At 35.2% G+C, this 27,922-nt stretch overlaps 1 protein-coding gene across 1 annotated transcript in view; it reads right to left on the bottom strand.

Annotated features, from left to right (window-relative positions):
- Positions 1-24,790, bottom strand: part of LOC129227254 (equilibrative nucleoside transporter 1-like) — a 99,144-nt gene extending 74,354 nt beyond the window's left edge. Inside the window, exon 1 of the mRNA XM_054861772.1 lies at positions 24,626-24,790. The gene's annotated coding sequence lies outside the window, so the exon portion shown is untranslated. The remainder of the gene's footprint in view (positions 1-24,625) is intronic.
- Between the last annotated feature and the right edge of the window lie 3,132 nt (positions 24,791-27,922).

Raw genomic sequence — 27,922 nt, 5'->3', positions numbered from 1 at the left:
GCTTCGATTGGTTCAGCCGATAAGTGCCCTCGCTAGTGCCTCATAAAAAAGGGACGTTTCTTTTGAACTATCCCCTGTATTGTTTCCCAATAAAAAAAAGTGTAAAATAGATATTGTAGAAAATTTTTTAAACATATACTAAATATTTTCATAAGAAAATGTTCAATGTCAGTAAAATATTCTTTCCAGAAATAGAAACTGTCCTGTCCTGTATTTTGAACTCATTTTCAAAGCCTTCTTCACAGCTTATTAGTTACGAAAAGCTATTTCCACTGAATTTCACATCAAATCGGGGTTAATTACAGGTTTAGTCGTAATTCAATTTTTTCACGTGTAAACAAAATACTTATAATATTGACGACTTGTTTTGGAAATACACTATAGCTCCATATTCTTTTTCGTTCTCGCCCCATTTGATGTGTCATCAGCTCATTTATTTCTTTGCAATCCCAACTTCATCAATAATCTTTATATTTGTCAACGCTTGTTAACGAGATAGCTTCTCTGCACCCCCAGAAAACGTCCGAGAATGAACATTTTTCTAACGAAATCATTAGCTCACCCAAAGTTGACAGTTTATATAAACTATTTGGAGCAAATCAGAGCACGAGTGAACTACAAAATATATTTTAAAGATAAATTCCTTTTATCTGACACGTAATTGGTGTCGTTGGAAAAAAAAACAGTTTTGGGGGATTTTCTTTGACCACGTGCATAAAGTTAAAGAAAGCAAGCATTGAAAAAAATGCAATATTTACCATTGAATGTTTGTTGCAAGAGGGGGTGTTCCCATAGGGTATGCTCCATATACGTAGGCTTGCCAGATTTCTGAAATGTTCAACCGGGACACCGAAATTCCCCCGGCCCCCAACGTCGTAGGTATTCAAAAGGGTACATACTCCTGTCTGATTTTTGGGGTGTTTTTATAGGGCAGTTTATTCTTAATACTATGAATAAATGGGTCCTAGTTATAAATTTAAAACAGGGTTGATAAAAAATGATACAAGTAGATAAAATTTGAACATTTCACTTCTTAGATGTAAATATTTACAATTTGTTTTAGTTAGAAAAACACTTTGAATGAGAAACAAAAGATTGAAAAATATTTAGATGTACTTTTCATTGTATAGGACTTTTTTAGACAGTCTTTTTTGGTTTTAATTTTGTTGTAAAAATCCTCACCAGCTAATCCGGTATTAATTTTTCAAGTCAATGTTCAATCCTAAATAATCCTTCACGGTTAATTATTTTTAGACTTTTATGGACATATCTAATCAAATTTATCTTTTTTCGGGACGTAAAGTAAACCGGCCGGGATACCGGGATTTTGTTGCAAAACAGGGACTGTCCCGTTTAAACCGGGACGTCAGGCAAGCCTATATATACGTCGTATACTCTCAGACATTTTTTCGACACATCGTATACCCTCAAACTTCAAAAATGTTCACTTATAATTTAGATTCTATCATCGAATTTTTAAAATTTCCTAAACCAATGAAGTGACTTAGCTACCGGTTACAATTTTTACCAAGGGACCCTTATAGCTACACATAAACAGTAGTTTTTAGGGCCGATCCTAGGGTGTCGGCCGCCCGTGTGCAAAGACCTAATGTGCCGCCCCTGAAGAGCAATTTGCATTTTTTAACTATAACGCCCGTATAAATCTTTCTTCAAATTTCTGTATCAAGTTGTAATTTAAAAAATAAAAACAAAAAGGATGAATTTATGTAAAAAGTTTGAAAAAGCTCCTTAGGTACAATTTATATCTTTGAAGAAAGTAATAGGTACAAAAAATTTACTAATCGTAAAAACGCATTTTATAGCCTGTCTTTGGTGACATCAGAGGAAAGATGGAGGAGGGAGAAACGGGGGGGGGGGGGATCGCCCTTAGAAAATATTCGAAATTGGCGTATGAAAAATAGCTGTAGTTAATCTTTGGTTGTGTTTGGTTGCAAGTTGCAAGGACAAAAGAGTCGGGAACATTCAAGGTCCATGGAGAAATTTTCAATATTGACGTCAAAAATTGCAATTTTAGGAAATTTTTTGAGACTTGAGGGAAAAGTACTGTTGGAGTTCTTTCCTAAAATTCTTTCAAAATTGATGTTAAATTGCAGCTATTTTTTGTAACCTTAGTTTAGAAAGGGTCGGCGCTCTTTCGGAAATTTTTCTGAAACGGAAGTTTTAAACAAGCAATTTTGGGTTATCTTTGTTGACGTTGCTGGAGAGAGGGAGATTCGGTCGTCTCCTATCGAAAGTTTTCAAAATTGAAGCTTAAAACTCAAATTTAGACTGTCTTTGGTGACGGTAGGGGGTCTGGCATCTTTCCTCTGGTAACTTATCGGCATTATTGTTTTAAAAACATATTTTTCGCTAGATTTGGACACGATAGGGGAAACGGGAAAATATTCCGAACTGAGAGAAATATTTTTCGGAATTAAAATCAATTTAAGGCTATTTTTGTGAAGAAAGGGTTTTGGGGCTCTAAAAAGCGCAATTTTGTGCTATCTTTGGTGACGTTAAGGAAACCGAGAAACTTCAGCGGATCTTTCTGAATATTTTTCGATATTAATATCTGAAAAATACAGCTAAAGACGTGTCTCTGATTGATGGGGAATGCCAGATGCCCTAGCGCCGTGAAAACTTACGTATGCCATCCGAAATATTTTAGAAATGGAAGTCCCAAAATCGTATTTTAGGCATTGTTTGATAACGATGGGACAAAGAGCGGTTGGGGATTCAGTGTGCCCTCAAGAACTGTTTTTTGAAACTGAAGTCAATTTCAGGCTAGTTTAGGCAGGTAGGGTTTGGTGGCTTCACGGAACCACCTAAAAACGAAAGTTTGAGCTATAGTGATTACGTTGGAGAAAAGGGGGATCCGCGGTATTTCCCCCAAAGTTCTTCGAAACTGATGATTGAAAAACTCAATTTTAGTTTGTTTTTGAATACGTTAAGTGAGAGGGGGTAGGATGTGGGGCCTCTCTAGAGACGCTAATTCAGACCATCTTTGGTAGTAATCTTAGGGAATGAATTTCAGGGTCCTCTACCGTAAAAATTTCAAAAAAGAAATTCGAAAAATACCATTGAGCAATTTTTGATGACGTTAGGAAGAGCTGTTCCCAGAAAAGAAATTTTGGAGCCACCATTTTTAGGCTATGTTTGATTACATTAAGGTAGAAAGGGTGAATAAGAGACTTCATTGGGTCCTTAAAATCGGTGGTTCAACCAGCGAAATTTTCCGGAATTAAAGTCCTAAAAACGCAGTTTGAAGCCTTCCTTAGTCTCGTCAAGGCATCCTTTTGGATCTTCGTTTTGGAGCTACACTTAAAATTTGTAATCCAGGGCAAGGGCCCTGTCCTCCTACCTGATCTGAAACCGGGCAGTTCATTTTCGTGATTTTAATTAGAAAAAAATTGCTGTAAAGAGGGAAAATTAAAAATTTTAGTTCGTTAATTATATATGTTTGACTCTCAGGGGAGTCGCAATTTTCCATTGTCTCTCCAGTCTCCACGCATCCACGACTGCTGAACACAGAATTTGTTGTTTGAAATACTTGCGAGAGTATTCTATCAGCAAAAATTTTTTTTAACATAAAATATGTCTTCATTGTTAAGGGTCAATAACAGCTTGGGAGACTGGGGATTAGCATTAGAGCCCCTCCCCTGTATCCATGCCTGATTACCAGTTCTGTCACAAATTTTGCAACCAAATGAAGCAAGTGAGTAAAGAGTTGATATTAATGGATAATAGAGCAACACAATGTGCTCTAACATTCCATTTTTCTTATTATGCTATACTGTTGGAAAATTGGCACTTTGATAATTGAACATTTAAAATTCTGCATAATTATTCGACTTATTATGTTATCTTGAGAAATTCTTCAGGAATTTTGCTTGATTAAAAGTACTATATGATGCGGCCTGCGGCCGCCCCTTGCTTTGGCCGCCCTTGTGCGGTGCACACTCTGCACACCTGCTAGGATCGGCCCTGAACTTTCCCAGTAAAAGTCAGAAAAAGAAGAAAAAAGCATGAAAGAAGGCTTAATGCATCTTAAAAATATCGTGAAAAACAAAAAAAAGTCAAAAATAAATAAAATAATTAAATAAATATTGAAAAATTAAAAATTGGAAAGTAAGGTATTGAGATGGGGAAAAATGTCTGTCGGTCTGTCGGTCTGTCTGTCTGTCGGTCTGTCTGTCGGTCTGTCTGTCTGTCGGTCTGTCTGTCTGTCGGTCTGTCTGTCGGTCTGTCTGTCTGTCGGTCTGTCTGTCTGTCTGTTTGTCTGTCTGTCCCCCCCTAATAACTTTTGAATGAATAGTCCGATTCGAACAAACTTTTTTTTGTTCGAAAGATCTTGGCGAGGACACCTCATTCCCATATTTCACTTTTTGATTTGAACTATTTTTTGTTCAATTTTGAACAGTTCAAAAAAAACTTAACATTAGCGCCTACGGGGAAATTCAAAGCAATTCCGAACTTTGAGGCGAATTTGCTTCAAACAAACTTTGTAGGAAAAAGCTTTTGATAAAAAACTTTTATATAAGATATCTTTTTGATTTGAACAATTTTCCGTTCAATTTTGAACAGTTCAAATCCCTTAACATTAGCGCCTACGGGGAAACTGAAAGTCAATGTAGATTAAGTACTTGAAGGCGGATTTACTTCAAACAAACTTTGTTGGAAATAGCTCTTGACGACCTACTCCCGATTCCGACTCCGAGAATTTAGGGGGACCTGACACCGACTCTGACTCCTGTTCCCGACAATTAATCGGACTCCGACTCCCCGACTTCGACTCTGACTTCGTAGCTTTGGCAAACATTTATACACGGAGGACAAATGACTGACTCCGATTCTTGGATATTCGACTCCGACTCTTTTATCCCAAAATGAGATTGACTCCGACTCCGACTCCGCTGCTGTGGCTTTAACTGTGAAATAATTATTGTTGATATGATTTGTTTTTATTTTCACGCTAAAGTTTTAATTTAGGTATTTAGTTTTTTTTGAATAAACTCGAAAAATATGCGCAGACGATTTTTTTTTTTTGACAATGAAAATTATTTCTTTAAGTTGACATTTTATTGTTTTTTTTATTTTGGTAAGTGCATTAATTCGTTTAAAAAATTATTTTCGGCAACAGGGGAAAAAGAAACGATTTTTTTTATATGATGTATTTATTTTAATGAACCTATTATTATTTTTTCGGTTTGAAAGCTGTTAAAAAATTTTTTTAATGGAAATAAGTGTATTAGCTGCTTTGTTTAAAAGGTGCTGCTAATTTATTTGTTAGTTTTTTTGAAGAAAAGTAAGGAATATTTTATTCCTAGAAATCAGCTTAAAATATTTAAAAAAATATGTTTGAAAAAATTTGCGACTTTAGCTATTTTTGAGAATATTGATCAGGTACTAGAAAGTAGTATGGGTATACGGGAAAGTAGGCTCGTCTAGTTCTAGACGGAACTTCTTGTTTCCGTTACAGTGCTGGTTGTAAGTTAATTTTCGAAACATAAGGAAAATATCAAACTTTAATTTTACCAGTTTTTTTCTTCTCCCTGGAAACCCGGACAACTATCACCCTTGGGTTATACCCTCAAGAATTTCTGGACATATTATGTATATGATCGCATGCAAATGTTGTGCATAATGGATTAAGTACAAGGAGTATACCTTCACTTCAGAATAATTGATGGGAATATCACTGGTTGCAAGTTTCTGCTCCGATATTCGAATGTATCCGATATCTCTCTTGTAGACGCAAAAAATTCTCGGTTTATACAAGGCAAATTAATGAACTGAAATTAGTTTTAAATCTTACACTAAGTTAAAACCTCCGGAAGTGAAGCCCGCATTTGGAGGAATAAACTAGTATATTTTGTTGCTAATATGCATAAAAATAAAAATGTTACGACACTTTTATTTTAGATTTATTATAATATTTATAATCTATAATGAATAGATATATTTTGGAAATTACGTATTCGTCTCTTTTCCAGCGATATCGAATAATGCATAGACTATAAAATTATTCAAATCTTATATTTCATCAACAATCTTTTTGCACTGTTTTTAGCCTACTTTCCCAGTAAAAGTCAGAAAAAGAAGAAAAAAGCATGAAAGAAGGCTTAATGCATCTTAAAAATATCGTGAAAAACAAAAAAAAGTTAAAAATAAATAAAATAATTAAATAAATATTGAAAAATTAAAAATTGGAAAGTAGGGTATTGAGATGGGGAAAAATGTCTGTCGGTCTGTCTGTCTTTCCCCCCCCCCCCTAATAACTTTTGAATGAATAGTCCGATTCGAACAAACTTTTTTTTGTTCGAAAGATCTCGGCGAGGACACCTCATTCCCATATTTCACTTTTTGATTTGAACTATTTTTTGTTCAATTTTGAACAGTTCAAAAAAACTTAACATTAGCGCCTACGGGGAAATTCAAAGCAATTCCGAACTGTGAGGCGAATTTGCTTCAAACAAACTTTGTAGGAAAAAGCTTTTGATAAAAAACTTGTATATAAGATATCTTTTTGATTTGAACAATTTTCCGTTCAATTTTGAACAGTTCAAATCCTTTAACATTAGCGCCTACGGGGAAACTGAAAGTCAATGTAGATTCCGTACTTGAAGGCGGATTTACTTCAAACAAACTTTGTTGGAAATAGCTCTTGACGACCTACTCCCGACTCCGACTCCGAGAATTTAGGGGGACCTGACACCGACTCTGACTCCTGTTCCCGACAATTAATCGGACTCCGACTCCCCGACTTCGACTCTGACTTCGCAGCTTTGGCAAACATTTATACACGGAGGACAAATGACTGACTCCGATTCTTGGATATTCGACTCCGACTCTTTTATCCCAAAATGAGATTGACTCCGACTCTGACTCCGCTGCTGTGGTTTTAACTGTGAAATAATTATTGTTGATATGATTTGTTTTTATTTTCACGCTAAAGTTTTAATTTAGGTATTTAGTTTTCGGTGAATAAACTCGAAAAATATGCGCAGACGATTTTTTTTTTTTTTTTGACAATGAAAATTATTTCTTTAAGTTGACATTTTATTGTTTTTTTTTTTATTTTGGTAAGTGCATTAATTCGTTTAAAAAATTATTTTCGGCAACAGGGGAAAAAGAAACGATTTTTTTTATATGATGTATTTATTTTAATGAACTTATTATTATTTTTTCGTTTTGAAAGCTGTTAAAAAAAATTTTTAATGGAAATAAGTGTATTAGCTGCTTTGTTTAAAAGGTGCTGCTAATTTATTTGTTCGTTTTTTTTGAAGAAAAGAAAGGAATATTTTATTCCTAGAAATCAGCTTAAAATATTAAAAAAAAATATGTTTGAAAATGTTTGCGATTTTAGCTATTTTTGAGAATATTGATCAGGTACTAGAAAGTAGTATGGGTATACGGGAAAGTAGGCTCGTCTAGTTCTAGACGGAACTTCTTGTTTTTTTTAATCTTTCTTTCTTTCGAAAGGATTATCATTACTTCTCTGTACCATAGGTCCAGAAACCAGTGCGGCCTTCGTAACAGCTAGTTCACGTACTATTTGATTTGATAATATCGAATTATATTATTAAATTTTTCTTAAAAACCTTTTGATGCAAAGAAATATTTGCTAAAAGGAATCTAGACTGTATATTTTTTTCGACAATTTTTTTTTTTTTTTTTTTTTTTTTTTGTATATGATGCGATACTAATTGAAAATATGACATTCCATACACAGTGCGATTCTTTTATTATATTTTACCCCTTTATCTTACATTACCAAACCACTTGACCGCGCGATTTCTAATATAAAATATCGACTTGGAAAACATTCGTAAAAAATGGGTCTGACCCCCCCCCCCTCCAAGTAAAGGTATGTAGAGATTTTTCCAACATCCCTCCCCCTCGGGACCCTTACGTAATTAATGAATAGCCTCTTATATGAAAACTCCTTGCGTTGAAAAAGATTCCTTGTAAATGTCCCAAAGCACATTTTAGCAGTTTTGTAAAGTTTTGCTCTTTTAATGTAGTCGTTAATTTTTTATATTTTTACATAAACTATATTAGCAAAAGCATTAAGCAAAATATAATTTGCTTACATATTTTTGCTATTATATTGAGCAAATTATTAATGCACGCAAGTACTAATTTTGAAAAACTGAAATGCCTGAGAGTTTAATCAAGCGTTTTCCGTTTCATCTATTGTCAGTCCATGAGTTTTCTTAGAAAAAAATATGATATTTTAACCTCACAATTTATGCGTATGTTAAGTCAAAAGAAAAAATAATTCGGTTAATTTTTGTTTTAGGAAAGCCGATTGAGAATGAGACGCGCAGATTTTAAGTTATAGTAAAACACAGTAAGGACAAAAAAAAAAAAAAAAAAGGTATCTTCCCTTCATGAGAGTATGACTATTTTTACTGTAGAATATAACTTCAAAGTACTAAAAAAGAAGTTAGTTTTCATCATAGATAAATTTTGTAATAAAAATCACATGCATGTGTTTCAAAGCGTTGACAAAAGTGTGCTATTTAATTGCAAAAACTTGTGCATTTTACCTGGGGTACACACATTTTTTACAAAGCATTGATTTCTGAAATTTTAAAAGTATTTTTTTTTCTGAAAGAGCATGCTTTAAAACATAGATTTTAACCCTTTTTTTTAATTTGACAAACTTTAGTATTTTTTAAAAATTATTTTAATCGGTGCGCAGATTCAATTACATTTTTTACGCTTCTGCTCATGACATCACAAGTGATAAAATATCACTCACTAATGCCATCAGCGCAGAGTGCAATATTTTTGGCATTAGATAAAAATACAAATATTATAGCGCAATCATACAGAAAAGCCTTCATTCAAAATTCTCATTATACAAATACAAATACAAATACAAATGTGACGACCAGCAACAGGCTCTGGGCCCAGCTAGGCTGGTCCTAGTCAATTAATTAGTCCCCAATGAAGATCAATGGCCCTCTTAAAGCTATCCACTCCCTTGCTCATTACCGCCTCTTCCGGTAAGCTATTCCAAGTGCCCACGACCCTGCTAAAGTAGTAGTTTTTCCTGATTTCCAAGTTAGCCTGAGATTTAAATAGCTTAAAACAATGACCCCTTGTCCTGCTTTCCCCGCAAAAATTTAATCCATTTACATCTTTCATTTTGATAAATTTAAATAACTGAATCATGTCCCCTCTGACTCTCCTTTGCTCCAGGCTATACATGTTAAGCCTATTAAGTCTGGTATCATAATCTAAATCTGAGAGTCCCCTTACTAATTTAGTTACCCTTCTTTGAACCCTTTCCAATACAAAAATATCTTTCTTCAGATAAGGCGACCAAAACTGAACAGCATACTCCAAATGAGGTCTTACTAAACTCCTATATAAAGGCAGAAGAACTTTCTTAGATTTGTTTGAAATAGATCTATTGATAAACCCAAGCATTTTGTTGGCTTTGTTACTAGCAATACTGCACTGTTGACTAAACTTGAAGTCCTGATTTATAAAGACACCCAGATCCATAACATTTTCTGCCTGATTTATGACTGAACCCTGTAAACGATATCTCATACGCTTATTTCCATGACCTAAGTGTAGCACTTGACATTTCCCTACAGTAACTGCCATACCCCATTTATCTGCCCACTTAGTAATATGATCTAAATCCTCTTGCAGCTGTTTTACTTGTTCTTCATTTTCGACAATCCCCATAACTTTTACATCGTCAGCAAAACAATTCATGCTTCCAGAAATATTTTCATTGATGTCATTCATAAATATAATAAACAAAAGAGGCCCTAAAACTGATCCCTGAGGAACCCCACTTAAAACATCACTCCAATTAGAATGATTTCCTCTCACAACTACTCTTTGCTTCCTACCAGTAAGCCAATTTCTAACCCAAAGTAAAGTTTTTCCTCCTATTCCAATGTCAGCTAACTTGCTGAGAAGAGCAACATGCGGTACCTTGTCAAAAGCTTTTTGAAAATCAATATAAACAACATCCACACATTTTTTGTTATCTAAAGCTGAGGTAACCTTGTCGTAGAAATGCAATAAATTAGTAGTACAGGATTTACCTTTCCTGAAACCATACTGCAAACTAGTCAACAGACTATTAGTCTCTAAGAACATCATGATCTTAATTTTGATCAAAGTTTCGAAAATCTTACAAATCACCGAAGTCAAACTTACAGGTCTATAATTCCCAGCAATACCTTTAGACCCCTTCTTGAAGAGTGGCGTTATGTTAGCCAGCTTCCAGTCCTCTGGCACCGTCCCCGAGTTATAAGAAGCATTGAAAATATTCAAAATAACATCCACTAATTCCTCTGCACATTCAACTAAAATTTTTGGATAAATATTATCTGGTCCCGGAGCTTTAGTTGCTTTAATCTTTTTCAAATGAAATAAAACCTCCTCCCTGGAAAATACAAAATCCTCAAGCTGTATAATAGCTTGTGTCTTGTTAGTGTCAACTGTTGAGATACAGTTATTGTTAAACACACTGGAAAAAAAGTTATTTAGAACATTTGCAATATCCCTGTCGTTTTGTATTAAGTTTCCATGCTCATCAACCAAAGGCCCAATTTGACTGTTTCGAGCTTTCCCAGAATTAGCGTAAGCAAAAAACCTCTTAGGGTTCCCATCAATGTCATCTGCCAGCCTTTGCTCCAATTCCCTTTTCTGAATCCGTACCAAATACTTAAAATTTCGCCTTGCCTTACCATACTGGAGCCTCTCCGCACTCTTACCAGTTTCTTTAAACTTACGAAAAATGGCTTGCTTATAATTAAGAGCTTCTTTAGTCTCCCTGGAGAACCACATGGGCCAAATTTTGGTACTAACACCTTTTCTCCTAAATGGAACATAGTCCCCAACCGTTTTAGCAAGTTTATCCTTAAATTCCGTCCACTGCTGATCTACGTCGCTATTTTCCAACCCTGACGAAAAAACCTCTTTCAAGCTCTGCCTAAGTGCAACAAAATCAGTGTTTCTGAAATTGGGCACAAACCTAAAATTATCATCTTTGCACACTTCAAATTTAACCCGGAACCTAATGCTGTTATGATCACTATCTCCAATATGCTCCCCTACACTCAACCCCTGAACAAAACTACCTATGTCACAAAAAACTAGATCCAAAATTGCCTCCTCTCGAGTTCCCTGAGTTACAACTTGATCTAAGAAACAGTCACCAATTACTTTTAAAAATTCATCTTCTTTGCCATTACCAGGATAAAAATTATTCCAATCAATACCCGGAAAATTGAAATCCCCCATTATGATAACGGATCCCTTACTGGACATGTCACTAATAATACGGTACATCTGTTCATCTTGTCCCTGGTTTGAATTAGGTGGCCTATAAATGTTTCCAAAGCGTAGCTTTTTGCCCTTACTGCTCGTCAACTCCAGCCAAACCATATCAATATCAGTAGGCTTATCAATTATGACCAATTCATTGCAAATAAAATTGTCTCTAACATAAAATAAAACCCCACCACCTCTTTTACCTACTCTATCCTGTCTGAACAAATTATACCCAGCAATATGTAATAACTCTGCATCAGATTCGGTAGCCCATGTCTCGGTAATTCCAATAACATCCAACTTCTCATCCATAACTATGCTTTTCAATTCATCCATCTTGTTCCTAATACTGCGAGCATTGGTATAGAAAACTTTAAGCATGCCTAAGTTGCTTTTATTCAACACCCTGAAATTTCCTAAATTACAATTGTTAACATTACTACTCTTGTTCGTCACTTTATTTCCATTTCTAGCAATACCCAAAAAAATTTCATTCTCTCGATACCTGATGCTTGAACCATGCCCCCCATTCCAACTTAGTTTTTTGACTCCGAAGCCCTTAAAATTAATCCACTAACCATTTTGACCCCTGTAGAGCTCAGATGCAGGCCATCCCTAGCAATCCAATCCCGTTTACAATGACTCCATACATCAATGAACCTGATACTGCGCTTTTCGCAAATTGACTTCAGTAGCAAGTTCATACACCTTGCACGTTGATTTAGCCAGCTCCTATGCACTCCATACCTGGGAAGCAAACCAACCACTTGGACATTTGTCGAAAAGCTGGTTGCTTTATCCAACAGGGATTCCCATTCCCTAGAAAACTCCTCATTTTTACTGTGGCCTACATCATTTGTTCCCACCCACAAAGTAACCATGTCCTCCTTATTCAATACTCCCTTCTTTTCAGCAACCATATTAACGTCTTTTACCCGAGCCCCTGGTAAACAACACCTAGCCACCTTACGCTTTACTCTCCCAACTGTGTTACCCACCTCCCTTACCATAGAGTCCCCCAAAATTACACCTTTAGTTTCCCAATCTAACTCCTCATTTGAAACTTCCCCCTGAATCTCTGGAACATTTATACCCTCTACAACTGGCCTACACCCTAATGCTAACTGGGCTTCCAAAACTAGCATCTTAAGTCTTAAGTCTGAGAGTTCAGCACATTTAGTGCAAATATAATCCTCCTCAAAAACAGACTCATTTTCCCCCTTATACAGGCAGAACATATGACATAAATCACAAGAGATCCACCTGTCCCCCTTCCCACTCTTTACCTCTTTCATAATGCATATAACACCCATTTCTACTCAGTGAATATGTTCCAAAAGGCAAAACAGAAAGATAAAAATGCAAAAAAACACAGAATAAATACTAAAAACAGCAGTAAATAAACAGAGTTGCTACACCCAATAAAGCACACAAGATCAAAAACCAGGAGATCACCACATGTTAGGCTTAGCTCCAAAAAATGCAAAAACACTTCAAGTATACAATAACAGCAAAAATGAGCCCCCAAAACACAATAAAACTAAATTACATGATAAAGTGAAGTAAAAAAACCTAAAACTAGACAGTAATAATGAAAAATTATAGTAAGAAAAACACTTATCAAATTAGCAGCAATAAAACTCCCTGCATCACAGGCGCCCTCTAGTGGCTTCTAGTCATGTTATGATTGCTTTTAATATTACTGTTGAATGGCAACCCTTTTTTTTAACAATGCGTAAACATTCAGTGCGCCAATCGAGTAGCGCGCCAAAGTATATCACTTCTGACGTCATATAGAACAAGAATGATTTCCAAACTTCGGACTTAAAAAAACAACAACAAAAAATAACTATTGGGAGGGAAAAAAATTCTAGCTACATTTTTTTTAAGCTTATTCTACCAATTTCAGTGACTAAAAGTAATTTTGACTGATGGAAACAGCACCATTGTGGATCGCATGATTTTTTATTGCAGCAGCTAGCAAAAATACGGTTCGCATTTGCAGGCGAACGATAACATGACAATATTAGGGAAAATGCACATTTATTTAATCCCAATTGTTAGCAATTATGATACTCTCGTTTATTGCTGAGGAGGTGTATATAGGAGAAACAAGTATATACGGTGAATAAGCTATTTGAAAAAAAAAAAAAAATAAAAATCATAATTCTTATTGTATCTTATTCCATAAATATTTATAGAAACACTAGCAAAAATACCCGGCGTTGCCTGGGTCAGTAATAATTATGAGAAACAATGATTACTTGCCCTTGTTTTCTATTTTAAGCGAAAGAATTTAAAACAAACCTTTTTGACGTGATTAAAAATCGAGCTTCTTCCTTACTTATTAAACTAAAATAGCAATAAGTATAAAGAACAAAATAGTATTCAATTAGAAACGAAAGCACGACATTTAAGCATATACAAATTTGAAGAATTTCTGCAATATGAAATTAAACTTTACACGTTTAGAAAGATTTATCTCTGTTAGTACTTTTTTTTTAAATCTAAAATCTTCTTTGTATGGCTATTGATGTACGAACTGTTTTAAAAAATGTAGCCGCCCGTGTTCCCTTTACACTTGCTTTAGTTATTTTGGGAAATTTCAATTTTTGTGGGCACTTAGTGCGGTTTAAAATCTTACCAAATTTGCGAGAATCATTTTGAGACACTTTCGATAATACTCCACCTCCTTACTAATTTTTATTATAGAAATATTGTTGCCAGATGCTGAGATACTTTTGGTCAAAATAAAATGGCGCTAAACGGTTTCATCCGAAATGTTTCCAAAATAAGTAGTAAAATTTGGCGATTGTTTGAAATCGCGCAAAAAGAAAAATTAATGGAAGTTTTTGTGCGGTTTATGGATTTGCCAATTTAGTTGTGGAATATTTTTACACAGTACTTTTTTTTAAAGTATCTTTGATTGGCGATATTTTGTTTATATGGTGAAAGCTGAGAAACATTATTACGTAGTCTTTGGGCTCAAAAACAGCGTCAGTGGAAAAAACTGCCAAATGCATCAGCTACTGAAATCTTTCTGAAAAAATTCTGGCGATACTTCTGCTGGTTGGTTGGATATAGTGAGCAAGTGTCCAGTCAGCATAAATAATAATAATAAAACATTAATTACATAAATTCCGTTTTAAAAGTAAAATGATCAGCCAAATCCATTTATTTTTAGCCAATCTTGTGGAAAAACGTTACTTTAAGATTTGACTTGAGAAAAGCCTCAAAAAGTCAGACGAAACGCAAAAATATTCAACAATACAACAATGCTTTTGAGTTGAGATGACACATTAAATAATGACTTGGGTTGATGAAAGCCTTCGAACAGGGAACAAAAAAGCTCATAACTCGTTTTTTATACAACTTAGAAACTTCGAACAGATGCTATCTTCAGCAGAAAAATTGGCGCTTTCGATGGACATATAATGTTAATATGTGCACGTTTTTTTCCACCCCCATATTGGGGCATTTATGCGAAAATTGGGACTAAAATTGGAATAAAAAGAAAACTATCAATCGGATTTTTTTCGAACTGGTCTATAAACCTTCCCAGTACCAAACTGAACAAACGGTGAAAGTTTCAGCCAAATCTGTCGGGTAGTTTCTGAGATCTTAGGGAACAAATTTACCAAACTCCATTTTTATATATTAAGATTACATTATCGAAGTTATGATTTTCCAAAAATTATTGAGTTAAGGTGAAAGAATAAATTTCAGTGGAAAAAATCTGTGTGAATCGCATTAATTGCATTAAAATGTGAATTTAAATGCAAACCAATTCACCAGTTACTTTATTCGGTCCTTCGCAAGATTGATGATAACCTTTCTAGCAAAGTGATTATGTTATCATAACTCTGCTTATCTCCGCACCTATGTATCCCATTATTCCGGTTTCAGTTTCATCTCCTTTTATCTACAGACTCTCTACAATTTGAAGGGAGTTATGGGATACGTCGGTGCGAAGATTGGCAGGGTTATCATGACGTGGTCACTTTGCGGAAATGGTTATCACCAATCTCGTGAAGGAACCGAATAAAAAACTGGAGGATTGGTTTGCATTTAATGCAATTTCAAAAACGTACTTCATAAACTTGCAACAATATTTAAGTTTAAATTAGCTACCAATTTAAATTCATAGACTACTAATATTATTAGTCTCTAGACAATCTCTTATTATTATGCAATGTTTAGATTCGGTAATGTAAGATTTTAAATCAAAATGTATACCAAGATCTTGATCGAGAAGCTAAGGATCTTGGGATACATCGGTGCCGCTTCTGGCTTCAGTTTCTTAGCATAGCGGGCCTCTCGATTTTAAGGGGGTCCGGGACACATTTTGAAAATAAGTTTATTAAACAAATTAGAAATTTGAAATTATTTGCACTGATTCACCATCTTATTTAACGAGCAAAATTATAACATAAATATTAAAAAAAAGTCTTTTTATTAAAATTAAATTATTTTCTTTTCTTTAATGGGGTAGCTTCAAAACGCTAAATCTCGAAATATTCTTGGTCAATTTTCAAATCTTTTTCAAAAAATTATGCACAAATAACTAAACTTTAATTTTTACTCGGCGATTTAAAAAATATTTATTCAATTAAAATTTCGAAAATTTCAAAGATACTTTTTTAATCACATTTTTTGCAGTCAACGTTTTTTTTTTTTCAAATTTGCCGAATAAAAATTAAAGTAAACTGTTTGAAAAAGATATGCTCCAAATTTCATTACTTTACCTTTATCAGCTGTTAACTTATAAGTGTTCTAAAGCAAAAAATCGGGAAAAATTGCATCATGGAGAAAAACGTGTTTAAAGTTTTAAAGTAAAATATAACATTAGTTAAATGCATGCAACAAAAATAATTATATCTTTCGTTCTAATTAAGATAGAAACAAAATTAAAACGTCCTTTTAAGCAGAAAAAACGGAAAAGTTTTTTAAATGATCAAAAAAGAAAAAAAAAAAAAAAAGCAAAATTTGACGGATTTTTGCGTCCCGGACACCTTTAATGACTTTTCTCCATGATTTCATCTCCTTTTAACCATAGGTCATACTCTCTATTTAAATTTCTTTACTGTTTACTCTATGCAAAGAACAGAGTAAGTTAGAGCTAATAAAATTAAGAAATTCTTAATGTTTAAATATAAATTACGGTAAAGGGGAATTGAAACAAGTTTTATATCGAAGGAATTTTTTTTTTTTTTTTTTTTTTTTTTTGCAGAAAAAACATGGGATCATTTGCTAAAGTTTATATAAATTAAGTATGATTTTCCACCTTTTGAATGACATGTTAATCATTGTGTTTAGAAATAACCTTAAGTATGATTAATATTCGTGTTTTTTTTCATGCACCAAACTTCAGTTAGAGCATTATTTTCAGTTCTAAGGCCTTTAGGACATTATGCACGCATTTTTTTTTTTTTTTTTTTTTTTTTTTTTTTTTTGCGATTTCAATAAGTTTTAGCGAAAAATTCATGCTTTTTTTTTTTTAAAAATCTTGAACACTGCTCACTATGAATCGCCAAACGGTGCTTATAAAGTCAACTTGAAACACTAGCAATATTTTAGGATCATAACTTCAAAATCTTGTTTTTCTCATGATAACATCAGAGTACAAGTTAAAGTTTAAGTATAGTTAGACAGTCGAAATTAACGCATTTTCAAAATCAATTTCATTGTTCAAACTATCATTTTTATGACATAGCAAAACATACCCCATTCTTTCAGTTTCAGATTTTTACGTATTATGCCAAATCACTTTTTTTTAACTAATCTAATCGAGACTTTTATCATTTGTCGTTGCAGTACATAACGAGTTCGTATCTCTAAAATCGTAACTGATTAACCGTTCATTTTATGATAGGACTAACATATCTGTTTCGTTTAGATATTTGATTAAAGAGATACTCAAGAATCCATGGCTGGAACTCGAAGTAGGAAAACAATAAATGAATTAAAAACAGAGAACTAAGGTTTTAATGACTTGCGACAATGGGCAGTATTTTCTTATCGCAGGCAGTATGGGCTTATCGACCTTAGCCTGCCTGAACAGATGGTTTTTGAAACATTTTCCCTGACATGTCTAAAGCGCTAGACATGCAGCAGGGATACGTCAACCATGGATGTATCCCAGCAGCTGCACCACCGACCGCAGTGCATATAAACAACCTTACTGTGCTAGAGACCATATAAATATTTGGAGACTGCTGATTGGCTACCGTGTGAAAACATCATCCGTCTTCTGTATAGCTTGTTTTGAGCGCTCTAATTATTGTTTCATTTCGAAATAAAACATGTATTCTATACATTATTCGAGGAGAGGGAGAGAATTTAAAACATTTAAACGTGAATTTAGAACTTCTGCGGAACGAAATTTTTTCAATGCGTTGGATGGGGAAAAAACACGGCTGATACATTTGCGTCGACTGGCCAATCAGGAGTCCCAAAACTATTAGAAGGTCTCTAGTTGAGTAGAAACCAAAGTTGTGTGATCATTTGAGTGTGATTTGTTCAAAGAAATTCAAAAGGGTCAGGCGACTTGTCTGACCAAATCGCAAATACAATAGAAATCTTTACGGCGTGAAATATAAACAACAGGTTAGGTGAGAAATCACCAGGAATGATCAATTAATGGGTATCGCTAATAATATGGCAGCTGCAAAATTTAGTACACATTGATTATAAACAGAGTTTTGTAAAAACGAGATTGAAAAAAGAAAAAAATAATAATAATAACGAGAGAGGGCAAATGCGTGTACTGTTAAGGATTTCGTCAACTCGCCCTGAATGTACTTTTTTGTGGGAGGAAAACAGTAGCATGGTTGAGGTCCGGTCAAAATGCGAACAAGCGTCCACAGGTCGAAAATATTCCTTCTCAATGGTCGATACCAATGATCGGAACAGCGGAGTGATGTAAGTAGCTAATGAGGGGGGGGGGGGACGTGAGGATCCCAGATATCAGCGGTTTGTGGGGTGGCACTCGTGCTCGATGTGGGGGGAAAAATAAAAAAATAATAATAATAAAAAAAGCGTTTAAAAGCACCTCAAAATGAGGTAATATCTGAATGTGGATTTTTGTATAATTTTTTTCCTTCGTTATTTTCAACCAAGCGGCGTTTTTCCTTTTAAAAAAAATTCCCCATGGTTTGTAACATCTAAAATCATTGGGAATAGATTTCAAGAGTGTGCAAATACGTTTAGATTGTTCACGGTGTCTTACGCATGGAGTAGCAAGCTTTTTGAAATGGGGGTGCTGGGAGTGTCCCCCCCCCCTAAGAACAGCTTTCTAAAGGTACTCAACGTCCATTAAATTTCAAGTTTTATTTGAATCCTTATTCAATACAATATTTTAAATCCGAAACCGGTGAGTCCGAAAACCTCAGAGAAAAAACATGTTTTATTTGAACACGCATCGACTTTTCCTGATTCGTCAATAGTTTATTTCCTGCTTTTTTTCATAGTTTCTTCTAAATATGTTCCTGATGCTCTATCGATAGTAGTGTAGTTTGATGGTGCGTGATTTATACATTAAAAAAAAAATCTTTAAATGTGTTGGATTAAAACCCATACTTCTCGCTTACAACGTTCTTTTTTTTTTTACTTTAACCGCTTGCATGGGATGGCGCCATAAATGTCCGTCCCGTTACTGGATCGAAGACGAAATGAATTCGAAACTTGATTAGAAGACTTTATTGAATGACTGATTGTATTTTGAGGCTGTCATTTCAATAAGGGGCTATCCATAATGATGTCACACTTTTTCTCTTTATTTTGGCCCTTCTCTCCCCTCTTTGTCACATATCTCGCTATTTTTATAATCATATCCGTATAAAAAATACGTGATGCCACACTACTTGTTACCTCCTCCTTCTCTTTTAGTTACAAATTGTCACTATTCCACGAACCCACCTCCCTCCTCAAAGCGGCCCCTAATGTAAATTCACAGCCATCACTAACTCATCATGATTACAGCCCAAACTAAAAAAAAAAAGGTGTCTCTCCAGTTTCACCGACACGAAATTTCTTTTTTCTCTGTTTTTCAGTTTCAATCATACCTTTTGATATATTTTAGGAGGGAGGAAATTTTAAATGTCGGCGAAATTGAGGATAAACCAAAGAAGGGAACTCTTTCTTGTTTTCTTTCTTTCTCTTTTTTTATGTTAAATAATTAGTTACTAGGTACTACTTATTAGCTCCAGTAGACGGCCATTTAAGAGATCAGTTGTTGAATTTTGTTAACCTAAAAATTTCAGCTATCAATATAACAACAAAAACATTGTAACCCTATATGCTGTACCTTTCTGATAATGATTCACTAACTTGTTTCTGGAAAAAAAATATTTTTATTTTAAAAATCAAGCTATTGTTAATACGAGAAAATGCTCCAGTAGTCGGCCATAGAGACCCAGTGTTCGGCCATGCATGAGCCAGTAGTCGGCCGTTTCATTTTTGTTATTCTTATGAAGTGTAAGTGAATAAATTCGAACAAAATTGAATGCGAAACTAACAGCACAGCAGTGTACTTAAAAAATTAATTATTCCAGTAATTACGAAAGAACTTTGCATTCTGGATGTCTTCATAACGTTTATCTTTATATTATCTTTTCCAAACTGCAATCAGTTTGAATATGCATTTCATGCAATACTTTTTTATTATTTATCTTCTATATGAGTGGTTCTCAACCTACGGGGTTAGGGGGAGGGCACGAGAACAAGGCGGAGGGGGAGGGGGGCGTTAGAGTATATCAGATAAAACAAAATCAACCCTCTCAATAATGTTGTGAAAGTGACTAATGTGTACACCAACCTCACTTGGATCCTAAATTACCTCAAAAAATTGTATTTACTTCTTTTCATCTTGGATTTCATATGTTCTAGTAATAAGCTGTTGAAAATAAAGCTTTGAACAGTTGAGCCTGAAAGTTTGGGAACCCCTGTTCTATGTCATTAAGACCCGAGTTCAGCAGGAATTTTTTTTTTTTTTGGGGGGGGGGGGGCATTTTGAAAACTTTTAAAACATGGGAAATTGGACTCCCTCCTCCCCCCCCACCGTGGCACAATAAGATTTCAGTGTTCTGTTTATGTTAACATTAAGACGGAACGAAAGAGTTGATAGAATTCATGACCGATAAAGAGCGAATTATTGATCGATATGATTGACATTTGACTAGTCTATGTTCATTAGAACGAAACTTCAACATACGGAGCACAAATTTAAAATTGTAGTTCTGGAAATAATTTCACCTCAAAACAATAAAAGTTAAAATCCTTTTACTTAAAAGATTACCAATGAAGGTTACGTCTAAGGCAAAATTTATCGTAAAAAACAATGGTACTTCGGTGTGAACGAACTGTACTAAGATGAATTATGTAGACTCATCCGTATTTTCAAAATTTTTCGGCGGGGGAGGGGGGCGGGCAAAGGGTATGAATTCAGTTCATTTGAAAGGAAAAAAGCATCAAAATACAAACAAAAGTGCATATTTGCATTATGTTGTAAAAATCCAAAGGGGTCAATTGCCCCCTCCCCCCCCCCATTGATTACTCAAATGACGGGCCTGTATGTAGGTAAATTGCAATTCTGACATTTGGGGTGTCATTAAGATAATCACACATCCTTCAACAAAAATAGCAGCAAACGATGAATAAACTAAAATGAAATTAGTAGCTACGTAATGCAATTTTGAAGCGTAGTCAGCTTTATTTTAAACAAGAAATAAATTTTGATTTCCTAGAGAAGAAACAAGGAAATAAATATTTGGTTATGGAAGCAGTAATAAAAAGTGTTAACAACATTTGAAATAATAAGCTTTAGTAAAATCAAACCAAAAACGTAAGTTGGTTTGATAAGAAAGACGATAAATCACCATTTGATAATGACATGTTAAGTAATAGAACATTTATTCTAAACGCAACGATGGACTAAATTTACAACACCAGTTTTCAAGAATTCTAAGTCAAAATACACATTGGAGGCAAAAAAAGGACGAAATAACCCAATTTTGTCAAAAAAAGTTTAGACAGAAAGTTTAAACATTTTCTTTAGAAGAAATAACGTTAGAAAGGGAATTTTTTCTCAAAATAGATAAATTGCCGCTGTATAAATACTTTATTTTAATTAGTATTTGATGAATATTAGAAAATCCATATTAGGTACGCAGTTGACTACTGGGTAGATCAACAAAACAGTATAGAACCAGTGGTCAATCTACCATGACCGACTATTGGAATGGAAATGAATAAGAATTCAGTACCCAATGGTCGGCCACCTCTCTAAAAATAATTGAGTCGAAAAAGGAATTTAATTTTTAATTGAAACGTAATGTTATACTATCAAGGGCGTCCATATATGGGGCAAGGGGGCTCAGGCCCCCCCCCCACCTTAGAAATGAGAACTTCCTTGCTTTTAGTGTTTTGCAAAAATGTATAAAAATTACTTTTTCAGCCATTAACAAATAAGTTATTAAAAATGTCAAATTTTAATACTGCTAATCTGTATTGAAATCGGTTTCCATGGGGAAAATATTCTGCTAAACCGTGGGGAAAGTTTTTGAGCCCCCCCCCCTTAAAATTTTGCATATGGGCGCCCTTGTATACTATCCATTAAAACATAAGTAAAAGCAAGTTTACGTCAGAACGAAAAAAATAAGGGTACTTGACATTTAAAGATCATGAGTCTTCTTAAGAAAAAATACGCAGAATCGCTAACTGGGATGATAGGCACGCCATTTAAAATAAAATGATTCATTACTACTTAATAAAATGTACTTACAACTTCACTGTTGTTGGATGATAATTGGGGACAGGTAAAGGAATGTGGGAATGCATCATATCCGATTTTAAGCTGTACATATTCTATTTATAAGCAGTTTCACGTCATTGTGGCCGACTACTGGAGACTAGCCGACTACTGGAGCACTTACCCTATAAACTTAAGTTTTAAACTACATAAGAACAATACTACGCCGATAAAATACAAACAAAAACTATAACATTGGAGTAAATAGGGATGATGACGAATAAAACTCACACCAAATTGAATTACCTTACGCATCAAATTTCATATTTTTGGTGTGTTTTGCTACAGACTACCAGCTGCAACTACAAGATTTTGAGAAAGTTCTTTGAATAGAAACATGCTGTCTTAGTTGTCAAATGAGTTTCCTAGTGATTTTTATTTGGATAGTATTTTTAAATAGTATGTAAATGCTTTGCAAGAAAAAGGTGAGGTTGAAGCCGGTGGTAGTATGAAGTAAAACAACGAAATAAGACAAAGTGAGCATTCACACATTTGTTGAAAAAACAACTTTTTCTGCACGTGAAAATAGAGCTTTATGAACTCTTTCATGTAATTCATTTCTATACTTTGATATTTTGTACTATAGAATAAATTGATAAATATGTTTCCTTTTAATTTTCTCAATTAAAGTTTAGAATTCTAATATTTAGTAATGAAAAATTAATTTGAAAAATCTTTCGTGTTTTAAGCTATCTTCCTTAACTTAAATATCTTGAAAGTGCGAAAATAAAGTCCAATCTATGAAAAGAAAGAAGGATTGCAATTTATAGCAAAACTTTGTTTGATAGAACAATGAGAAAAAAACTCCTTCATAAAAGGAGGAAAAAGAATGATAAACTTTTAAAATTGAATTAAAATTTTGAAATTTATTTTTAACAGCATAACTACAAAATGTTATGGACAAAGCAAACAAGTCAGACTGAAGCCAATTTCAAATTTTAAAAGTCCAAACTAATCAAGTTCTACAGTATAATAAATATCTTCTATACATATAATAAAATAAGATGTTTGTGTGTGTGTGTGTGTGTGTGTTTGTGGCGCGCATCCCAGGAAAACGGTAAGGCCTAGAAAGATGAAATTTGGTATACAGGTGCAGTTTTTGCTGAAAAAGTGCACCTCGGGCTTCGATTTTTGATATTTTTATTAGAAAAAAAGTTATTTAATGTTTTATGCGTTTTTTTGCACTTTTTAGTACTTTTTACCTCACAGACCCTGAACCAAACGCACCACACAAATATTTTTTGTACTATAATGTAGGAAATTTAGTTTTAAATATGATGGTTGAAAAAATTTTGAAGATAGAGCAATTTTTGTATTTTTTATTGATTTTTGAAAAAACCTTTATTTTACATTTTTTTCTGGGTTTAGTTTTTTTCGAAACCCATCCTGCGACAAGTATTGAACCTTCAATTCTAAAATTTTAGTTGGTAATAGTAAAAACATTCCGCCCTCTTCAGAAGAAAAAAGTTTTGAAAAATACGCAATAGTTTTTTTTTAACAATTTTTTTAATGGCAGAACACAACGCGCGCTGTTCGCTTGCCGGCTGAGTTCAGAGTTTACCTCATCACGTGATCCAACTGAAATCGCTTGCCTTCTCTTCACCTTTCTTTTTTTTTCTTTGCAAGCGCTACTTTTTGAACACTACGGGGAACAAAGAGCTTTTATTTTTGAGGGCTATTTTGATTAAATAAATAAAGTTCGCGATTTTTGCATGATCTTCGTTTCTGTTACGAATTGGCGGTTAGGTTAGGTAGATACAGAGACAGATAGAGGTTGAGTGGACAAAAAATGTTTTTGTTTTCGAATTAATACTTATATAAATAAAAAAAGATTGTACTGTCAGGAGGTAGATATGCGCAGATCGTATAGATTGATAGATAGACAAATATAGAGTTCGATATAGCAGATGGACAGCAAGAAAGAGGCATGTCCGTCATTTAAGGAATTTCAACGGGGTGTCAGTGCCCCCCTCCCCACACACACCATGACTTTGAAAAAACAATGCTTTCACATAAAAGTGGAAGTGCTTTTTGTTATTTTTCGACAAAATTTGCATGAAGAGTACGTCGTACCCCCTCCTTTAAAAATATTCCAAACGACGAAACTGGAGATAGATCTAGAAAATATTTTATTCAAACTACTAATGATATACATAGATATAGATTGATTGATACCGCCACGAAATTTGTTTAAGCAGCCGCCGAAGGCGGCAACATCGGTGTAAAAAGGCGAATGATAATATTGAGAAAAAAGAGAAAAACGTTGATTAATACCGTCGCTAAATTGTCTAAGCAGCCGCCGAAGGCGGCAACTCTGGCGCAAAAAGGCGAATGGCGTAAAAAGGCGGACCAGCTGGTCGCCGCAGGCGGCTAGTAATTCAATAAAACTTTGTGAAAATAATTTAACAAATATATATTTAAAAAATAGAGTACATCACATGAAAAAGAAAAAAAAAACATAAAAAGTTGATGAAAATTAATTCATAGAGAGAACATATGCTATCTTACCTTCGTTCCCACGAAAATTTTATTCCATCACATATGCACGTGTGTTTTGATATTTTCACGAATGTTTTAATTTTCTAATAACAGTAAAGAACAAAAAATAAGTTTTCTGCATGCATTACAACCAAAATACCGCCTCAATCGTTCACATGTGAAGTGTCAAAATTCTTCTCCGAGTTTGAAAATCTACATGCGAGGGCAATTGTTTTAAGAGCAGACGATACTTTTCAATTGCACGCGCTGATTGGCAGGATGAAATGACGTCAGAGTTCCATCCTCTCTTGAAGGATTTTGTGAATTCGTTTTTCTCATATCTTTAATGGTGGTTGTTTTATTTCTCCGTATCGCACTCCGGTCGTACCCTTCTTTCACCCACATGTTAGTGACGAAATATTTTTTTCTTCCATTTAGTCACCTGATTTTGTTCAAAACCCTTCTTACTTTATCTCCGTTTTTCAAGGTAGAAATTGAATGAATCATTTTTTATGTTATTTGTAACTTGCTGACGCATCTATCTTTTCTTAAATACACAATAAATTGATCTTCAAAAATGATTTTCATCACAAATATCTTAAGAGCAATATTTAGTTCAGTAAAATTTATTGAATTCAATCGTTTCCGAAACTTTAAAAGTATTTTTTTCTGAAAGAGCAAGCTTAAAAACATAGAGGATTTCACCATTTTTTAAATAATTTGAAGAAATTTAATATTTGAAAAAAATTATTTTAATCCGTGCGCAGATTCAATTTCATTTTTTGCGCTCCGCACATGACATCACAATGATGAAATGCCATTCACTGATGATGCCATTAGCTCAGAGCGGAATATTTAATTCGCTTCTTTACTCACCTATACTGGCAACGATAGACAGTAAGCGTAAGCATTCAGCGCGCCAGTGGCATACGCGCCAAAATTCATCACTTGTGACGTCATAAAGACCGCACCTTGTTTGAAAAATTGGACATTTTAAAAGATTAATTAAAGTTAAACGTTTTGTAAATAAAAAATTTTCCTCGCTCCATGTTATTTTTTTCTTGCTCATTCTATCAACTTCAGTGACTAAAAGTAATACTTTTGACTGATGGAAACAACCCCTTTGCGGATTTTCATCCTGTGATGGTGAAGCACTCCCTTTAAAGGTCTCCATGTGTTTTGCAGATATAATATTTTACTATTGCATTGAATTTATAAGAATTTAATGGAAGTATTAGTCATCATGTGGAAAAAAACTTGGTCAGTGATTAAAAATTAGTTTAGGCTTGGATTTAAAAAAAAAATATTAAAAAAAAAAATTAATTTGAATTTTTGGCATCTTAAATTCAAATTATGTTTTTCGCAATCACGAGCGTGTGTGTTTGTGTAGGCGTATATGTGTGGTAAGCGCATATATGTGCGTAAGTGTATGTATGCATGTGTGTGAGTGAGTGTTGTGTACGTGCGTGTGCGTGTAGGTGTTCGTGTGTGTGTGTGTGTAGGCGTTCGTGTGTGTGTCTGTGTAGGCGTTCGTGTGTGTGTGTAGGGGTTCGTGTGTGTGTGTGTAGGCGTTCGTGTGTGTGTGTGTGTAGGCGTTCGTGTGTGTGTGTGTAGGCGTTCGTGTGTGTGTGTGTGTGTGTAGGCGTTCGTGTGTGTAGGACATGGACGCCACCGCCCAGCAAAAGTGGATTCCGGGGGACAGTGCTCAGGACCAGCCGCGCCGCCGCCGGTGGTGCTGCAGCCCTGGTCCAAGCTGAAAAAGGAACCGTAACGCCAAAAACGGTCAAGTGAGAACAATAAACAATCGTGATTGCTCAAAAAAAAAAAGTAATTTGAATTTTGGCATCTTGAATTCAAATTATGTTTTTCGCAATCACGAGCGTGTGTGTTTGTGTAGGCGCATGTGTGTGGGTGCGTAAGTGTATGTATGCATGTGTGTGAGTCAGTGTTGTGTACGTGCGTGTGCGTGTAGGTGTTCGTGTGTGTGTGTAGGCGTTCGTGTGTGTGTCTGTGTAGGCGTTCGTGTGTGTGTGTGTAGGCGTTCGTGTGTGTGTGTGTAGGCGTTCGTGTGTGTGTAGGCGTTCGTGTGTGTGTGTAGGCGTTCGTGTGTGTGTGTGTAGGCGTTCGTGTGTGTGTGTGTGTGGGTGTGTGTGTGTATGCGCATGCGTGTGTAGGACATGGACGCCACCGCCCAGCAAAAGTGGATTCCGGTGGACAGTGGTCAGGACCAGCCGCGCCGCCGCCGGTGGACGGTGGTGCTGCAGCACTGGTCCAAGCTGAAAAAGGAACCGTAACGCCAAAAACGGTCAAGTGAGAACAATAAGCAATCGTGATTGCTCAAAAAAAAAAAAAGTAATTTGAATTTTGGCATCTTGAATTCAAATTATGTTTTTCGCAATCACGAGCGTGTGTGTTTGTGTAGGCACATGTGTGTGGGTGCGTAAGTGTATGTATGCATGTGTGTGAGTGAGTGTTGTGTACGTGCGTGTGCGTGTAGGTGTTCGTGTGTGTGTGTAGGCGTTCGTGTGTGTGTCTGTGTAGGCGTTCGTGTGTGTGTGTGTGTAGGCGTTCGTGTGTGTGTGTAGGCGTTCGTCTGTGTGTGTAGGACATGGACGCCACCGCCCAGCAAAAGTGGATTAAGTGGACAGTGGTCAGGACCAGCCGCGCCGCCGCCGGTGGACGGTGGTGCTGCAGCACTGGTCCAAGCTGAAAAAGGAACCGTAACGCCAAAAACGGTCAAGTGAGAACAATAAGCAATCGTGATTGCTCAAAAAAAAAAAAACAGTAATTTGAATTTTGGCATCTTGAATTCAAATTATGTTTTTCGCAATCACGAGCGTGTGTGTTTGTGTAGGCGCATGTGTGTGGGTGCGTAAGTGTATGTATGCATGTGTGTGAGTGAGTGTTGTGTACGTGCGTGTGCGTGTAGGTGTTCGTGTGTGTGTGTAGGCGTTCGTGTGTGTGTGTGTGTAGGCGTTCGTGTGTGTGTGTAGGCGTTCGTCTGTGTGTGTAGGACATGGACGCCACCGCCCAGCAAAAGTGGATTCCGGTGGACAGTGGTCAGGACCAGCCGCGCCGCCGCCGGTGGACGGTGGTGCTGCAGCACTGGTCCAAGCTGAAAAAGGAACCGTAACGCCAAAAACGGTCAAGTGAGAACAATAAGCAATCGTGATTGCTCAAAAAAAAAAAGTAATTTGAATTTTGGCATCTTGAATTCAAATTATGTTTTTCGCAATCACGAGCGTGTGTGTTTGTGTAGGCGCATGTGTGTGGGTGCGTAAGTGTATGTATGCATGTGTGTGAGTGAGTGTTGTGTACGTGCGTGTG

The sequence above is a fragment of the Uloborus diversus genome, chromosome 8, assembly GCF_026930045.1.
Source record: "Uloborus diversus isolate 005 chromosome 8, Udiv.v.3.1, whole genome shotgun sequence".
Lineage (NCBI taxonomy): Eukaryota > Metazoa > Arthropoda > Arachnida > Araneae > Uloboridae > Uloborus > Uloborus diversus.
This window is presented reverse-complemented; position numbering and strand designations above follow the sequence as displayed.